This window comes from Pistacia vera, unplaced genomic scaffold (assembly GCF_008641045.1).
Source record: "Pistacia vera cultivar Batoury unplaced genomic scaffold, PisVer_v2 Contig211, whole genome shotgun sequence".
Lineage (NCBI taxonomy): Eukaryota > Viridiplantae > Streptophyta > Magnoliopsida > Sapindales > Anacardiaceae > Pistacia > Pistacia vera.
The window spans coordinates 304,925-322,312 of NW_022196015.1; the positions used below are offsets into that span (position 1 = coordinate 304,925).

Genomic DNA, 17,388 nt, shown 5'->3' on the forward strand with positions numbered 1-17,388 from the left:
CGTAGGCCACCCGCATAAGATGGAATTTTCTGCATTTTTGTTTTTACCCAGCTTTTTGTTATTCAAATTGTAATTTTTTTCCCTATTTTTTGTTATTCAAATTGCAAACTTAAAGATGTAAATTGCATTAGTTTAAAAACTTGGTATAAAATTCATTTATTAGGCTTTCAAAACTTGGTTAATTTGATTAAATAAACGGATAAACACAAACTTGATTAAATTAAATTTGATTAGATTAGATTTGACCAAACATCATTAATTCATTATCAACATTCAACACACATATTTATATCAAACTTTACCATATAGAATTAGTAAACACTAAACATACATAGTAATTACTAATAAGTAAATACTAAACATATAGAATTATTCAACTTTCAACATACATATATCATAAACACTAAACATATATAGTAATTAGTAAACATTAAACACTAAACATATAGAATTATTCAACCAAATATTAAACACTAAACATACATAGTAATTGTTCAATCGAATTGACAAAATCTATTACACATTGACGGTGTTAAAAGCCACCCTTATTCACTGATCTCTCTCCGCTTGGGTTAATGGCACAGCAAGTGGGCGTCATCAATTTCGATTGAAATTTGTAGGAGAATCAAAATCAAACCACAGCCACGAAAAAAAATGAAATGATAGACACTGGTGTCAGTGACGGGGCTCATTTTTCCTCCCCTATTTTGGTACATAAGAAGTGACTTGAGTCTGTTTTATTAATCAATAATACTAAACTTACCGATTTTTTCCTACCGATTTTCTATCCAGACTGACGTGGCATGAAATTATTGAGGCAGATTTGATGTGGATTGATAGGGCAAATGAGAGGCACATGCCACGTCAGTCTGGATAGAAAATCGGTAGGGAAAAGTCGGTAAGTGTAGTATTACTGTTTATTAATACAATTGTTTGACTGATTAAGACAAATGTTTTAGTTGATGAATGTGGTTTTTTTAACACTTTAAATGCTAGTGGATAACGTATAATGACACAAATTAATAGTCAAGTTTTCAAAACATAGTCAAGTTTCCAAAACATTATGTATATCATAGTTGTTAAATCGTATATCGAAAACCTAATTTTTTGAATCATGTACATATATCGTATTGCAGGGTATGTCTTTTCCAAAAAATTAATAAAATAATATAATTTTTCTAAAAATTAATATCATCCCCATGACTAATTAACAAATTTTGTGGTATTATTAGCTTTAAATTATGGTATTGCACAATCAAAATTAATCACAAAATTAAGAATTTATATCATTTCCTCTCAACCATTCATATCATTTCCAAGATCAATGTCAATATCTATAACTTCACTTGTGTTATTATTATCATGCAAAATGGGTAACACATCTTCTTATTCACTTTCTCCATGCAAAATGGGTAAATTTGAGTAGGTTTTAGTGAACCAGGTTGGGTGACCCGAATTCGACCTGAAATTTTTTTTAGACCTTTGACCCAAATTAATAAAGTCATATCAATTTATATCGATATTTTTAAGGATACAAACGGATACGTATCGTATCGTAGGATACATATCAACGTATCGAAAGGTTTAAGATACATTCTCTGATACATATCGTTAGTGATCCGTATCGAATCATATGATAGGATACATATCACGTATCGTATGATACTAACGACGATGCTATATACCCCAACTTTATCTCTATCGAATTTATTCTTCTTTCGACAGGTGGAAGAGAGACCCATTGTATTGTGCTCTTCAACACTCAAATTAAAAAATTGGAATCATATGATTCCGAACGAGTTTCAATAAGAATTGGTTAATTAAAGTAAGCGATTTATTATTGACTAGCCTTTTAAATTAAAGAGATTCAATCTAACATTCTTTCTCGTGTCTGTCAACAATGCTAATGCACATGGGTAGCTCTGTGTGTAAATCATTCTACACAGACTACACTAGTACACCAAGAATAAACACCCAGAATGCAGAAACTAAAGTAACCAGAATGTATGTAAGAAACGAACCAGGCGTTGACGGTGAGAGAGATGCCGAGATGGCTGTGCCTGCATGAGAGCTGAGAGAGATCAGAGATGCTGAGATAGTGAGATGGCGTAAAAAAACTCCAAATTGAGAGAAGAGGAGAAATAAGAAATGTGGTGTCCGCGGCATCTGTGTGTGACAGAGATTGGAAATATGTTTTAACTTTTTAGGGTTTTATTTTTTTAAATAAAATGCGGGTACCCGCACCCACCCACATTTTTCACAGGCAGGCCGGGTACGGGTAAAAATCTCAAGGATAAAATATAGGGGTACCTGTACCCACTTGTTTGATGCGGGTACGGATACCATTTTGCCAAGTCTACCCTTATGTGGGGGCTAAAAATAGCAATGCCATAGACACTAGAAATGGGTGCAGAAAATTTGCACTGAAACACGTGGCCTTGACTCGAACGTCGCCACATAGGAAACGATAAAATATTTTTGTAAATGGACGAGTGTCCAATATTTTTGGATGGTCGTCCATACTTCGTGGACAGCCATTCATTCAGAATGGACGACAGTCTATAACAAATATTTAAAAATAAAATGGATCACCATCCAAATACTAGGGACGGACGTACCTTTAATATCAACAGCCATCCAAATTATATGGACGACCATCCAAATAAGCACACTGGATGAACACGTGTCCATCTAATGTGGACGGCCGTAGATAAACTGGCGTCCATTTAGTATTAAAATTTTAAAAACAAAACAAAACAAAACGTTAGATAGATGGATTAGTATGAACGACCGTCCATTTTATAGCCGTCCACACTAGATGGACTGCCCACTATAAGAAATTTTTGTTGGACTGCCGTCCATAGTATGTTAAAAATTTTAAAATTTCTGAAACTGTACATTTCGTTTTTGTTTAGGGATTTCAAAAAAAATTTCTGAAACTGTACATTTCGTTTTCGTTTAGGGATTTCAAAAAACTCGCAGAAGAAACGCCCAAGACCGCCGCCGTTGAAGCCACAGTACCTGCCGCCGTTGAAGCCACATTGTCTGCCACTGTTATTCACTTCTTCATCGTCATCGTCTAGACTCCGACTGTGAGTATTTTCTTGTTTAGGATGATTTGAGAAATTTTTTACTTAAATTCTGATTCAATGAGGAAGAATTGAACAATTGCTCTATAATGATAAAATGTTCTGACATTGTGTTTACAGATTCAGAAGCTTCAGTTATAAGTGGTGATGTGCCAGTTGGAATTGAAGGCGTCAGTAATCAAGGTTCTGGAAAATCTTCAAAGTGAATGGCTTTTGCCTTCATGCTTTGTATGCATCTTTTACGATCGTAAATTTATTGGCATCTCTAACATGGATAAGGTTGCAGATTTAAGTAATGTCTGACTTTTTGATTTTATTTTTAATATGAAACTATATTCAAATCAAGGAAAAAGAAGTTAGCAGCTTATTAATTGTCAAAGCATATAATGTTTTGTTTTCCTTATCCAAATCTTTTCTGTTGAACTGAGAAGTTCTCTATTCAAATTATAACAATGATATCTGAACATGAAGTGCCACCTACCTAATGATACCAAAAGGATTCATTGAGGAAAGCTAATGAATTTTCAGATTGTAGGATTAAACAATCGATGTCATGATTCCTGAGATCTGGAAGCAGGATGATGACAGAACTGCTTCTTTACAAGTTGAAACATTTAAATACAACATTAAATCTCCCAACTTGAATGACCCAGCAAAAAGGACAGACAAGAAAGGGGAAAAACAAGTGCATGGTTGATATTACAGCTTTGATATCATTACATGACAGCTCTCAGTGGTGTGAGCCAAATGTCATGAGCCTCATTACATTTTTACCTTTGAATTTCCAGTGTGAAATTATTTGGATATATTGAGGTGGTGCAAGCTAGGCAAGGGCCGCGTTAAATACTGGTGGAGAAGTAGAATCAGAATCAAACTCTAGAAATAGTTACTCCCTGTTAGTTTCCAGCTTAGATACTTTAATGATGCTGATTCATGTAAATATTTAGTCAAACCTTTATTACTCTAGGCTTTGGCAGGACGGGTGGCCATGGTTTCTGTTTTGCGCATAGCCATCTGTATCACATATCTTAAAGGATTAGAGATCCTACTGTCTCCTCTTGGTTTTCTAGTGACCATTTGATGAACATTGAATTACACATTATAAAGTAAACTTGGAAGGCATAATTTCAAATTTAAACTCCACTATCAATTGCCCAATTCTTTCTAACAACAACTCTCTTCCATATGGCAGGTTGACAGGTTTATCCATTTTGAATCAGTTCTCTCGATTTGCAAAAGATATTAAAGTGCTTCTGCGCGATGAAGTTTATGTTGTAAATGTTCTAGGTATCTTCTGAATTTTCTCTAACTCCATGATGTGCTTTTAACAACTATTTAGCTACATAAATCTTATACCATGACAGTCACAGTGATCTTGAGATGGTTGAAAGTTTACATCTTTATGATCTGTTCAGTTGTTCTTTAGATGGTTGAATTCATGGCTTGTTTATGAGATTTGGGTTTTTGAAAGTTGTGAAGTTGTGCTGTGTTTTAGATTTAATGAATCTAGGTTGTTCATCTGAGTTTTGTAGCTTTTATTAATTGTGCATTTGGTGACTTTGAGGATTTGATGTCTCTTGTATGACCTGGTTTTTCTTCAATTTTGGAGCTCCTGTTTTGCTGTGAATGTTGTTTTTTGACGAAGTTTTCTTTGGGAGATCAAGTGGTTGCCTCATTTTCCCAGTTTGAATTAAAAACAATAAAGAGATTAATTGGCTGAGCTTGCTTCAAGCTAAATCATGAACCTCGCTATACCATTCCACTTTGCTCATGCCCTGGCCTAAATGTAGGCATTCAGTTAGTGACTCTGGTCCATATTAGAGAATATAGGTGCTCCTGTAATAAAATTTATGTGTGGGGAAAATTTTGAAATGATTTTAGTTTAGCACAAAGTGGATATCTTTCATTTCTCCCTGGTGTGGTCTTATAGAGCTTGGGGTTGTTATTAGTTAGGCTGATTTACGGGCCCATGTGCTTTTCATTATGTCTCCTGATAATCATGATAGAATCTACCTGAACTTGTGTTAGATGGATTGTTTTAACATGCCCAAAGTTGAATATACTGGCTAAGGAATCTTTTTTACCCCATGAATGTGTATTACAGTCAACTTAAATGCTTATTTTTAGTGTTCAACTCAGCTTGCATCTTTTTTTCCCATAATTGGCATTTATCCACGTCAGACATATCAATTATGTCATATAACATGAAGTTGTCTGTTGTCATATAACATGAATTACTTATGGATATGTTTTTTCTAGGAAGTTGCTGGTTTTAGAAGAAAGCAAAAGATGGTAAGAACAAAAAACACAAACCATTCCTCATGGAGGCACATCATTATCCGGAGTCCAATTTCGAGACGTACAACATAAAAAACAATACAAAGAGATGACGAAAAGAGATATTTGTCTTGGAAGAAGTTTAGATTTAGGATTTATAACTAGTTTGGGTTTAGGTGATGAGATTAATGGTTGGATCTGTAATTTGAAATGGGACCAGTTGGTGAGTATTAGATATGACGGATATAAGCATTTGATTTATGAGTTTTTTAGTAGTTTGGAAGTTGTGGAGACAAGTACTGATGATTTTTTGGCGTATACAATTTTTTTAGATTAAAGAATCAGAATTGTGTAGTGAGGCCACAGGACTTATCAAACTGGATAGAGATTGATTTTGAAGGTTTGGATAATGTATCCAGAACGTGGGATTCCAAACAAGCTTGGACAGATGTTTCTAGAATAGGGGTTTATCATCCACATAGGTGTAAATCTACAAAGTTAAAGAATCCTGCCATGAGAGTTTTTCACAGATTTCTGACATTCACATTTAATGGCAGGAAAGAGACAAATTGAAATGTGACAGTCAAGGATTTATTGTTGATGGAAGCAGCAATAACAAGGAAGCAAGTAAATTTAGCAAAGTTATTGATTAAGAAGTTGGGAGAGATTAAAGCAGAAAAATGTGACATTTATTGGGGGATGCTTGTTACGCTAATGTGTGAAAAGTTGGGTTTTGAGATCACCCTTTCAGATGAAGCCAATAAGATAACATTTTCTGCAAATAATTTGTTGGGGAATGTCACATTGTCTAAAATGGGTTTGATTAAAAAGAATGTGTCAAGAGAATGATTGCTGATTAGGGATGAAATAGAGGAAGAGGCAACGGTTCAGGAAGGTGTCCCTATTCCAGAAAGGGAAAATGAAGGACGAGTCTATGTGCGCAAAAGAAGAAGAACGAGTATTGAACCTGGATCTTCTCAGAATGTGGAAGAAATGTCTTCTCATACTTTAGACAAAATAGTAAGCAGAATTGATCGGATCGAAAAGTTTCAAGAATAGAGTTTTTCACGTATTAAGAGAAAAATGCAGGAACAACAGGATCAGTTGCAAAGTGATTTCAACTCGTTCGCATCAAGAATAGAAGAAACGGTTGACATCCTTGGGGAACGCATGACAGAAATATCCAACATGATGAAGAAATTTTCACCAGCGTCCTCCTCCTTCAGTCAACCTCGGCCCTTTACATTAGGATGAAGAACTACTGAACAACCTCCACCTTCTCAACATCCTTGGGGAACACACTATGAATGTTAATTATCATTATGTGTAGTTCAGATACTAAACTGTATGTACGCAAATATGTTAATTAATAAAGTTTGATTTCACAAGATGTTGTCAATTAGCTGAACTTCTCCAATATCATATGAATGTTAATTCTCAGTATGAATGTTATGTACGAAGATTATATTTGTCACAGTATCATATCATTAATTATTGTTCAATACATATCTGAATGCTCATGTATATGTAATACTAAACATACCAAAAGACATATCAAAATTAAAATCTCAAATGAAATGTAGAATAATATATACTGAAATGTGACGATAATATATACTGAAAACATTCAAGATAAGGATAATATATACATTTACGTTATTATTATGAATTCAGCACCCTACAACCAACAGCCTACTCTTACCCAACAACAACAAAAATAATAAAAACAAAACAACTGAATCAGCATATAGCTCAACTGCATTTGTCAGAAATTAACCACAACGCGAATAATTTCTACCGAATACAAATCTATGTGCTTCTACCGGTTAATGATATCAAATCTCTCCCAACGAAACATGTTCATCATTTACATCCTCCTGTCCAGTACATAAATTACTATTTCCTGTGAGATTCTGAACCGGACCAGTGGACAACTGTCAATGTTTAATAACCACAATTTAGCACATGTTATAAAAAACTTAAGGTTTTTACAATTATACAACAAACATAACACATACCTGAGTAGCAACAACATCATTTGACAACACTTGAGTTCCTGGTACACTTTCAGCAATGTTGTCCCGCTCTGCTAATGATTCTTTCCCTATAAAGTAGCATAACACATTAATAATCAAGTAAATATTATTATAAACATCAAATAAGTAAATAATGTTTCAAAAACAAATATCATGTCAGAATGGGTGTATAACTCATACCAAGTCTTTGTTTTCGCAATTTTTTATTTTTACCCCTACGTACAATTTCGTCAACCTTCGATTGCTTTCTTTTGCGTGGAGGATGACCTTTGCTGCGAGCTACCCGTGGACTAATAATTAGACTATTCCCTTCTTTCGGAGGATTGTCCCCTTCTTTACTACCAAGCCCTCCCTCACTTTCCTTCTGCTCTAACTTATTTCTCATGCCAGTCATCAATTCCATCAACATGTTATAGTCTTCCTTATTGTTTGATGCATATCAGCTACTGTCAGCATTAGATTAGACAACTTCTCAAAACATTTTCCTTCAACGTTTGTGCTCCACCTATTATAACTTACCTTGATTTTCATATGACATCTTTTTATGTTTTTCCTCCAAAGCCGTAGAATGTACTTGTCTGGAATGTGTGAAACCCTTTTATGAATCAACACAATAACGACATGTCTGTATAAAATCCTTTTGAACTCAAACAAATGACAATTACAACGAATATCACATGAACTTTCTTCAAAGTATACCAGAAAGGGAACACGCCGATTACTATCTCCAAACCAAACATCTTCTAAAACTTGATACTCCTCATACGAATCGGACTTTTTCATAAAAGATAATTCACAATAAATCTTCCCCGCAATCTCTTCTTGAAACTCTTTAAATTTTGCAGTTGTGTATGCATTTTGAAATTGTTTCTCAATAGGGTAATTAGTTATGCATGGTATCCAAGACTTGAAAGATCTAAAATAAGCCTCCATTTCCTTTTCCATTTTATCTCGCAATGCATTATCATATTGTTCCACAAATTGTTTCAATGTTGTTTTGGAATTTACATATCCATCGAAAAATGCATGCATACTTTCACTACGTTGGGTAGTAGACATACCTGCCCAGAAAGTATTTTTAAGAAATGCAGGCACCCAACGTACTCTTTCTTTATACAATCCAGATAACCATTCATTCTTATGAAGGTTATACACATCAATGAATTTGTTCCACCGTTCTTCGAACTCTTCACGTGTCAAAGAATCATACACAATATTTTGTAACGTAAACTTTATAGTTTCATATTCGTTATACCCTCTTAACTTCTCAGGCAGTTTCTTCATTATATGCCACAAACACCACCTATGTCTTGTACAAGGGAAAACAATCTCAATTGCATTTTGCATGGCCTTATCTTGATCAGTGATAATTCCATTAGGAGCAACATCCATGCATTCAAGCCAAGAATGAAATAACCATACAAATGTCTTTGTGTCCTCATGTGAAATTAACCCACAACCTAACAATGTCGAATGTCCATGATGATCAACCCCCACAAAAGCAGCAAATGGCATATCATACTTGTTCGTCAGATACATTGTGTCGAAGGTCACAATGTCACCGTAATCTTTATATGCGGCCCTACATCTAGCATCAACCCATAGCACATTCTTTGATCGACTATCTTCATCTACATCAATCACGTACCAAAACTTTGAATTCTTCTTTTGCATTTTCAAAAAATACTCTAGTACTGTCGAAGCATCTCCAACTCCAAGTCGTAGCCTTTTCAATATAATTCCTACAATCTTTTTGTAAAAATGCCAAATTCTCTACACCTCCTGCCTCAACTGAACATGACTGAAAATTTTTACACGGTCTAATCTCAGCCTGATCATTAACTTCAAGCCTCCTTTTCACAAAAGGCTGTATAGTTGGGTTTACCTTGAAATATCTTCTTTTCGTCGGACTTGTAAGATCATGCTTATGTTCAAGTACAACTGATTTAATTTCCCATTTGTATTCACCATTCAAAGCTGCACTAATCCGAATCCTACAATCTGTTTTTGCAACAGGTTGTTTTTTCAAGGTATTTCTACGTTTACTTCTCTCATTCCCATAACAAGAACATGCCACTGTCACGTATCTCATCTCCCCATCATCTCCTTTCTTTGACGTACGTATCATTGCTTCAAAACCCATTTTATTCCCATACCTTCTGTAATACTTCACTAAACTATCAACTGAATCAAACATTATTCCAATATGAGGCTCCACTTCTTCCTCTGCACATCCCGTATCTTCTAATTCATCACATTCATTTTCCTGATTCAATGGTTTTATAATAAACAAAATTAGATTGTGCTAATACAACACATCATAATAAAAAATACAATATATCACATTTAAAAAAGTTTCAAACACAATTTACCTCAACATCATTGAAACGAGACAAACTAGACTCTTCCATATTTCGTTATTTCATGCACAACTAATGGCAATTTTCGCATTCACGAATCTAGTTCACAACAGTCACCAACAAATATTATCTATCAAACATATATTCAATCCAAAATAGAATATGAAACTAAATGAATATATAAAATAAGTCAAAAATTCTTTACCTTAACAAAAAATTCCAAGCTTTAAAAGGTTTGATATCCTTATTTTTGTTTCTTGGTTATCTCTATAAAAAGAGGTCTTGCTGCTGCTCCTTGGCTGTTGAGGAACAAACTGGCGTCGAAGCAAGGAAACACAACACGCAAATGAAGGAGAAGCGAAGAAAAGCAAATGACGCAGACAAAGGAGAAGAGAAGAAAAAAAATTTGGCTCTTACAAATGAAGCGTATTAGACAAGCCATTGGCGTGCTGTCGTAGGCACCCAGAATTAAAACCTTCCGAACCTAACTACTGAACTGTAAATAAGGTAAGCAAGGGTCGATCCCACGAAGAGTGTCTAGCCGAATTTTCTTTAATGTGAAAAAGGCTGGGGGGTTTGTGTAAAAACAGAAAACAATCTCAGCAAAAACAAAAACAATTTAATTCGAATTCAATCAAAATGACGAACTTGGTCTCTGTCAACATCCACCATCGGAATCTTACAACTGATCATTGATGCAAAGATAATCAATTCACACATTGAATATTCACCGTTGGAACTAATTTCCTATCTCTCCTTAATTGTAATTAATCAGGAAACAAGCGATCCTAATTAATCTTACCCCTAAACAACCCTAGACAAGCGCTCAAGATTTAATCTAGTGGCAGCCTTAAGAATTAGAGAGATCGATGAAGCTAAACAACACAAACACAAGCAGTTGTATTTAATTTAGTTGAATGTTATTCGTAAGGTTACTAATTCCTGATGCAGCAAATTACTAACCCTAATTGCTTCACAAGTTGGAAGGATCAAACAATTACGGATTTGATATCAAACTTAGCAGTAGATTTCAAAAAATAATACACTAGTAGGCCTCCTAGTAATTAAATGCACCAATCATGAAAATATGCACAGAATAACATTCAATACTCAAACATGAATTTAACACTAAAAACAGAAAGATCTCACAGTTTATTTGATTCCGAGGTTTCCGTTTCCTTCGACCAAATTACAAAAGTTCTAGCCGCTCATGGCCATAACAAAAACTCAAAAGAGAAAGAAAGATTCCAGAGAGGACAAGAGAGAGGCGTGGTCCCCTCCAAAACCCTAATCTGATCCCTTTAGCAAAAATCCAGATTCAAGTGTTTGAATCCCACTAAATCTCCTAAAAGAGATATTCTCATATCCTAAAATAACATTGATCCTAATTTAATTATAATTAATTTAAAATAAGATAGAGTCCTAAAAAAAAAGGAAAGTGGTGTTTCCAGCTGTAATTTTCGTGCAGCATGTATGTCTTCAAAATGTGCAATAATAGACTGACTTGCATAACAAGTCAGAACACTCCAGGACGTCGGCAATGTAGGTGCGTCAACTTCAAGCTCGATTACAACCTTTATTCAGCCAGTATCTCTAAAAACTCAAAACATGAAAGTTGTATATCTCTTTCTTAGCGTTTCACAGCATTTCGAATCATCTCAATCGGAGCTCAGATGAGAGAATTATGCCCAAAATACGAAGCAGTGGTGAAACTGTCCGAATTCCCCTAATTAATTCCGTTTTTCAATTAACACCTCCATTTGCTTCCTAAACCAAAATAAAGTAATAATGAGTACAATTAGGAAACAAATACATATAAAAGACTAAACATTAAGGGGGTTAAATATGACATTTTGCATTCCCATCAGCCATTCATTAATATTAAACAAAATATTTTTTCAACAAAGTATGGACGCCAGTTTATGTAATGCAGACGGCCATCCATGTACTTTGGACGACCGTCCACACTAGAGGGACTGGCATCCGTCTAGTGTGAACAGCCATCCAAGGTATATGGACTACCGTCCAAGGTACATGGACTATCGTCCATACACAAGGAACGGTCGTCCACACTAGATGGACTAGTGTCCATATTATGTACATTATATTTTAAAAAATAAAAATTTCACAAACGATAGACATCAGTCCATCTAGTGTGGACGGTCGTCCCTATAAGATGGACAACCGTCCACAACAGATGGACTGGCGTCCCCATTACATTTTAAAACTATTTTAAAAAAAAAAATCACAAACAATGGACGATAGTCCATCGTTTGAGGACGATCGTCCCTATAAGATGGATGACCGTCCATAGATATCGTCCATCATTTGAGGACGATCGTCCCTATAAGATGGACGACCGTCCACAGAAGATGAACTAGCGTCCATCTACTATGCTTTATGGACGGCCGTCCATATAATTTGGACGACCATCCAGATTAACGGGACGCCCGTCCATAGAATTTGGATGGGAGTCCATTGTTTTTTTTTTTTTTTTTTAATTATACAACTTTTTATGGACGTTCGTCCATTCCACTATGAACGACCATCCAGGAAGTATGGATGGCCGTTCGAAACCGTTGGACGGTCATCCATTTATGTCAGTGTTCAATCATCCAATATGGTGGTGTCCACATGTTTCGGTGCAATTGTTCGGTACCAAACTTCCGGTGGACATGGCATTTTTGGGGCTAAAAATCACTCCCAAAAATCACTTCTCTATTCTATTTTAAATGAGGTTATAATTGTAATAAGAGATTGAGTACTTTTATTTGGGCCTCATTTTAAAACCAAAGAAGCCCCACTCCGTAAAACACTCATTCAATAGTTTCACAATTAATTTTTTTTTTCTAAGCACATCTCACAAATTCAATAAATACCCCTTTTTCCATTTTTTTTTTTAAGAATATAAAATTTAGTTGTTTCACGCATGCTATATGACTCCCATTATTAATTTTCATTTAAAATTTAAAATATTTTAATTTAAAGTTAAAAAAATAAAAAAATAATGATTAAAATTCTACCACATAATTATTAATCATTGACATAATTTAGTTAAACAATACAAATAACAGTTGATATTAAAAAAAATATCAATAATTTGAAGGAAAACAAATAAAAAGCAGCTTGAATTAAAAAAAAAAAAAAATCTAGAGATGCGGTAAAAACTTAGAATTTTAATTGCTTGTAACTGAATGTTCCATTACAAGAAAGATAAATTATAATAAATGGCCCTAATTTGTGGTAGGAATTGAAAAGTAACCCTAGTATGCAAAGGTCTCAAGGATTAGCTTAACTCAAATTCCCCAATTTTATGAAATTCAACAAAGAAGCTCTCTTATTTGCCAAATCACGGCCATGTTCTCGATACAGAAAATATGTTAGGGTTTGATTGGGTTTGATTTATTTAATACAATTTAAAGTATTTATTGTTCATTTTGAGTTGTGGGAAGAAAATGTAGTGTTTCGGGTTAGATTGAGTAGGTGTTGTGTTGATTGCTTGGTTATGGGTGATTATGATGGAAACGGTAAAGAAAGAAGCGGGTGTTGAAAGAGACTTGAAATTTGACTGACAACTAGATGTTGGTCGATATCGATCACTATTAGTTAGAATAAAGGGTGTCAGTCGATGCAAGGCGCTCGAGCTCGACCCATGGCAAGGTAGAAACAATATCACCCACAATAATAAAACCAGAAGACAAAGCATACAACGAAAGATTGAAGAGCGGTTTCAGGATATGTAAACCCCAAGGGAGCTTCTGTAATAACTGCTTAATAGGATCCATAGAATAAATCAAGTACATATATTTATATTAGCAAAGGTAAAGGGCCCAAAATTTTCTTTTATACATTTAATCATTCTTTATACAAAGTAAGGCATCATTAGTAAAAGTATCAAAAACAGTGACAGTGTAGCCTACTCCTCCGTGACAATACCCATCCGACCGTGTCCTCACCTAGATCTACAAACACAAGAAAAAACAACGGGGTGAGCACAAAATAATACTCAGTAAGTAAATCCTCTACTCGTCTATCCCCGTAACTCTTTCTCTTAATTCTTTCCTTACACTCTTCTCATATCATTTATTTTCTCTCACATAGCTTTTTTATCAACTTTCTATTGTATGTCACGGCCTCATTTACCGAGGCACGACTAAATGGAGATCACAAAGCACCCACCCACTCTTCGTGACTTCTACTCATTCTCTTCCTCTATTCTTTCTTATATTTTTCATTCTTTCTCACTGGAATGTCACGGCCTCATCTTACCAGAGGCACGGCCGGGTGGAGTTCACAAAGCACCAACCCACTTTCGTACTTTCGGTGGAGTTCACTAAGCACCAACATTCTTCTAACTTCCGGGTGGAGTTCACAAAACACCAACCCATTCTAGATTTTTTCATTCTTTACTTTTAGAGTAGCCCATTCACAAAGTTCTCTACTCTTTCTCAACATACTTCTCATGCACAATTAATGGATAAGGATGGTCATGCTTAAAGTTTCTTACTTAATGCACTTATGAAATGCACAAAGCAATATTTCATCAAAACAGTCGTTCTGTGCAGGTCACACTAAAGAAGGCATAACTTGGGTATACACCTTGGATTGCTACGGTTTTATTCTCGTTTTAAATCTTAGATACAGGGCTACAACTTACGTTTGGTCTCAACCCAGTTCAATCTGTAAGATGCCCAAAAGTCACTCAGAAAGTCACGGCTGTGACAGGGCAGTTTTCACTTAAGAATATCAAAAAAATTAATTGTGCATAAACAAACCCTAATTCAATATATTCTATTTAGTTCTCAAACCATCCAAAATGAGAGAAAAGCTCTCTTGTAGCATCACATACCTACATGGCAAACACACTCCACAAAAATTTCTCCAATCTTCCAATTTCAACCCATCATCAAATCATCACATATATTTCTCATATAATAAATACCAACAACAAGCATAATTCATCATCAATCTCATCTCAATTTCTCAATAATCACAACATATGCATATTAAAAGAAATCTCTACTCACTGAATTCTTAAATTTTAGCTTGAGTTGGATTTTGAGTGGAATTTACTTACTGTGCTTGAGTAGTCTCTCCTAAGCTCTCTATTTTTGTTGGATCAATCTTCTCTTAACCCTAAGCATAAACTTCATAAGAACTCAACCTTTACCACAATAAATCATAATAAAGAGCTTGAATCCTTACCTTTTAATGCTAGAATTAAAACCTATGAAAAACCACCTAAAAGCCCTCAAAATCCTTGGAGGATTGAATGACAATTTGAGAGAAATTGGGGGAGGAGTGTGGTGGTGGAGAAGAAGAATGAAGGGCTTCAAACCCTTAACACTTAATTTATAACCACACTTTCCCATTTTGCCCTTGCTCTTTCTTGGAAATTTTATCTATGTCTCTTAGTCAATTTACAATAATGCCCTCATTTTTAATGCATTCTCTATGAAATTCTATTCTTTTCTCCACAATTTCAACTAATTTTGAGTGAAAAGACCTTTTACCCCTAATGAAAGTTAAGGGATTTTTCTCTACATTTTTCTCAAATAACTTTACAAAAATTCAACTAAGGGCCACAAATATTAACAATATATCAACCCAAATAAAATCAAAACAATAAACATTCAAGGAATACACCATAACTTAGCTACGTACCTCAAGTGGGGCGTTACACTTTCTATGGCCAGACATGAATATGTCTCATGATAAGGCTACGGATGTGGTCCCTCTTGAAGATCTCTTTATAATCCCAACACCTCCCTTAGTTTCCTCTTCCTCCAAGGAAAAAGAAAAAAGAAGTGAGAGCTAGAAACGAAACAAATAGCAAAGGTTTCAAATGAAAAACAAGAAGACAAAGTTAGGGTAGGAGGCAAGACAAAGACAATTATCACTCGCAATAATAACACCAAAAGACAAAGCCGCAAAAATAAAAATAAAAACTGAAGAGCGGCTTCAAGATATGCAGGCCCTAGAGGAGTTTTTGAGTTTTTGGTGGTCAAACATGACAATGTCTCATGATAAGGCTAAGGATGTGGTCTTTCTTGAAGATCTCTTTATGGTACCAACACCTCCCTTAGTTTCCTCTTCCTCCAAGGAAGAAGACAAAAGAAGTAGAGCCAAAAATGAAACAAATAGAAAAGGTTTCAAATGAAACACAAGATGACAAAGTTAGGGTAGGAGGCAAGACAGAAACAATATCACCCACAACAATAACACCAGAAGACAAAGTCACAAAAAAAGAAAGACTGAAGAGTGGCTTTAGGATATGTATGCCCCATGAGAGCTTTATATGGCCTGGCATGACAATGTCTCATGATAAGGCTAAGGATATGGTCCCTCTTGAAGATCTCTTTATGGTCCCAACACGTCCCTTAGTTTCCTCTTTTTCTAGGAAAGAAGACAAAAGAAGAAGAGCTAGAAACAAAACAAATAGTAAAAGTTTCAAATGAAAAACAAGATGATAAAGTTAGGGTAGGAGGCAAGATAGAAACAATATCACTGAGGGCAATAACACCAGAAGACAAAGTCGCAAAAAAATAAAGACTAAAGAGTGACTTCTAGATATGCAGGCCCCAGCGGAGTTTTATGTGGCTAGACATGACAATGTCTCATGATAAGGCTAAGAATGTGGTCCCTCTTAAGATCTCTTTATGGTCCCAACACCACCCTTAGTTTCCTCTTCCTCCAAGGAAGGAGACAAAAGAAGTGGAGCCAGAAACAAAACAAATAGCAAAGGTTGCAAATGAAATACAAGATAACAAAGTTAGGGTAGGAGGCAAGACAAAAACAATATCACCTGGGGCAATAACACCAGAAGACAAAGCCGCAAAAATAGAAAGACTAAAGAAGGGCTTAAGGATATGCATGAAAGTTGGAATGCATGGATAATGATGCATGTGATACTATAATATGTATATTAGTATTTTGCAAAAAAAATTCAATCAAATCGAAAACAAGTAAGGTATAGCTTGTTACCTTAAGTCCTTAGCAACCTTGGAGACTTTTAATTTCAAGAGAAATTAAACAAAAGAGTTTCCACACTAAGGTAAAAGAAGAATTAGGCCAAGAGAGATATTGAGGGTTCTTAGAAATTTTTTATCTCTACACTAAAATTGATATATCATTTTCTTAATATATGTAGCCTTGTAAACAATTCAATTATTGTTTTAGACTTCCTTAAACAATTCTATAATTGTTTTGGAGTTGTAAATAATTCTATAATTATTATGAAGTTATTAAACTTCTTTAAATAATAACATTAGATTAATATTTATCATAACAATTTAACTCTTAAATTGTTTACATAACAATTTAACCCTTAAATTGTTTATATGTTTACAATTACAACCCATTATTAAATCCAATTTAATATAAAGAAAATGATTAATTATGAATTGAAATTCCATTTAATTCGAATTAGCAATTTAACTCTTAAATTATTCATAATAACTAATATAACCCTCCATTGAATCTAATTAAATGATAATAATATAAATAACTTTATTACCCTTGGTAGGTGCTAGCCAACCTTAGATAATCAACTTTCTTTAGCTATTTCTCCATTCTCCTTAGTTTTTATGTGTGACCTCTTAGGTTCACTGTGACCTAGCTTTAGGC

At 34.7% G+C, this 17,388-nt stretch overlaps 1 long non-coding RNA gene across 1 annotated transcript; it reads left to right on the top strand.

Annotated features, from left to right (window-relative positions):
* Positions 1-2,914: 2,914 nt before the first annotated feature.
* On the top strand, positions 2,915-6,767 carry LOC116129411. Its single transcript, XR_004127910.1, has 4 exons — positions 2,915-3,092; positions 3,210-3,272; positions 4,282-4,376; positions 5,349-6,767. It is a non-coding gene; the product is annotated as an uncharacterized LOC116129411 (long non-coding RNA).
* The last annotated feature ends 10,621 nt before the right edge of the window (positions 6,768-17,388 follow it).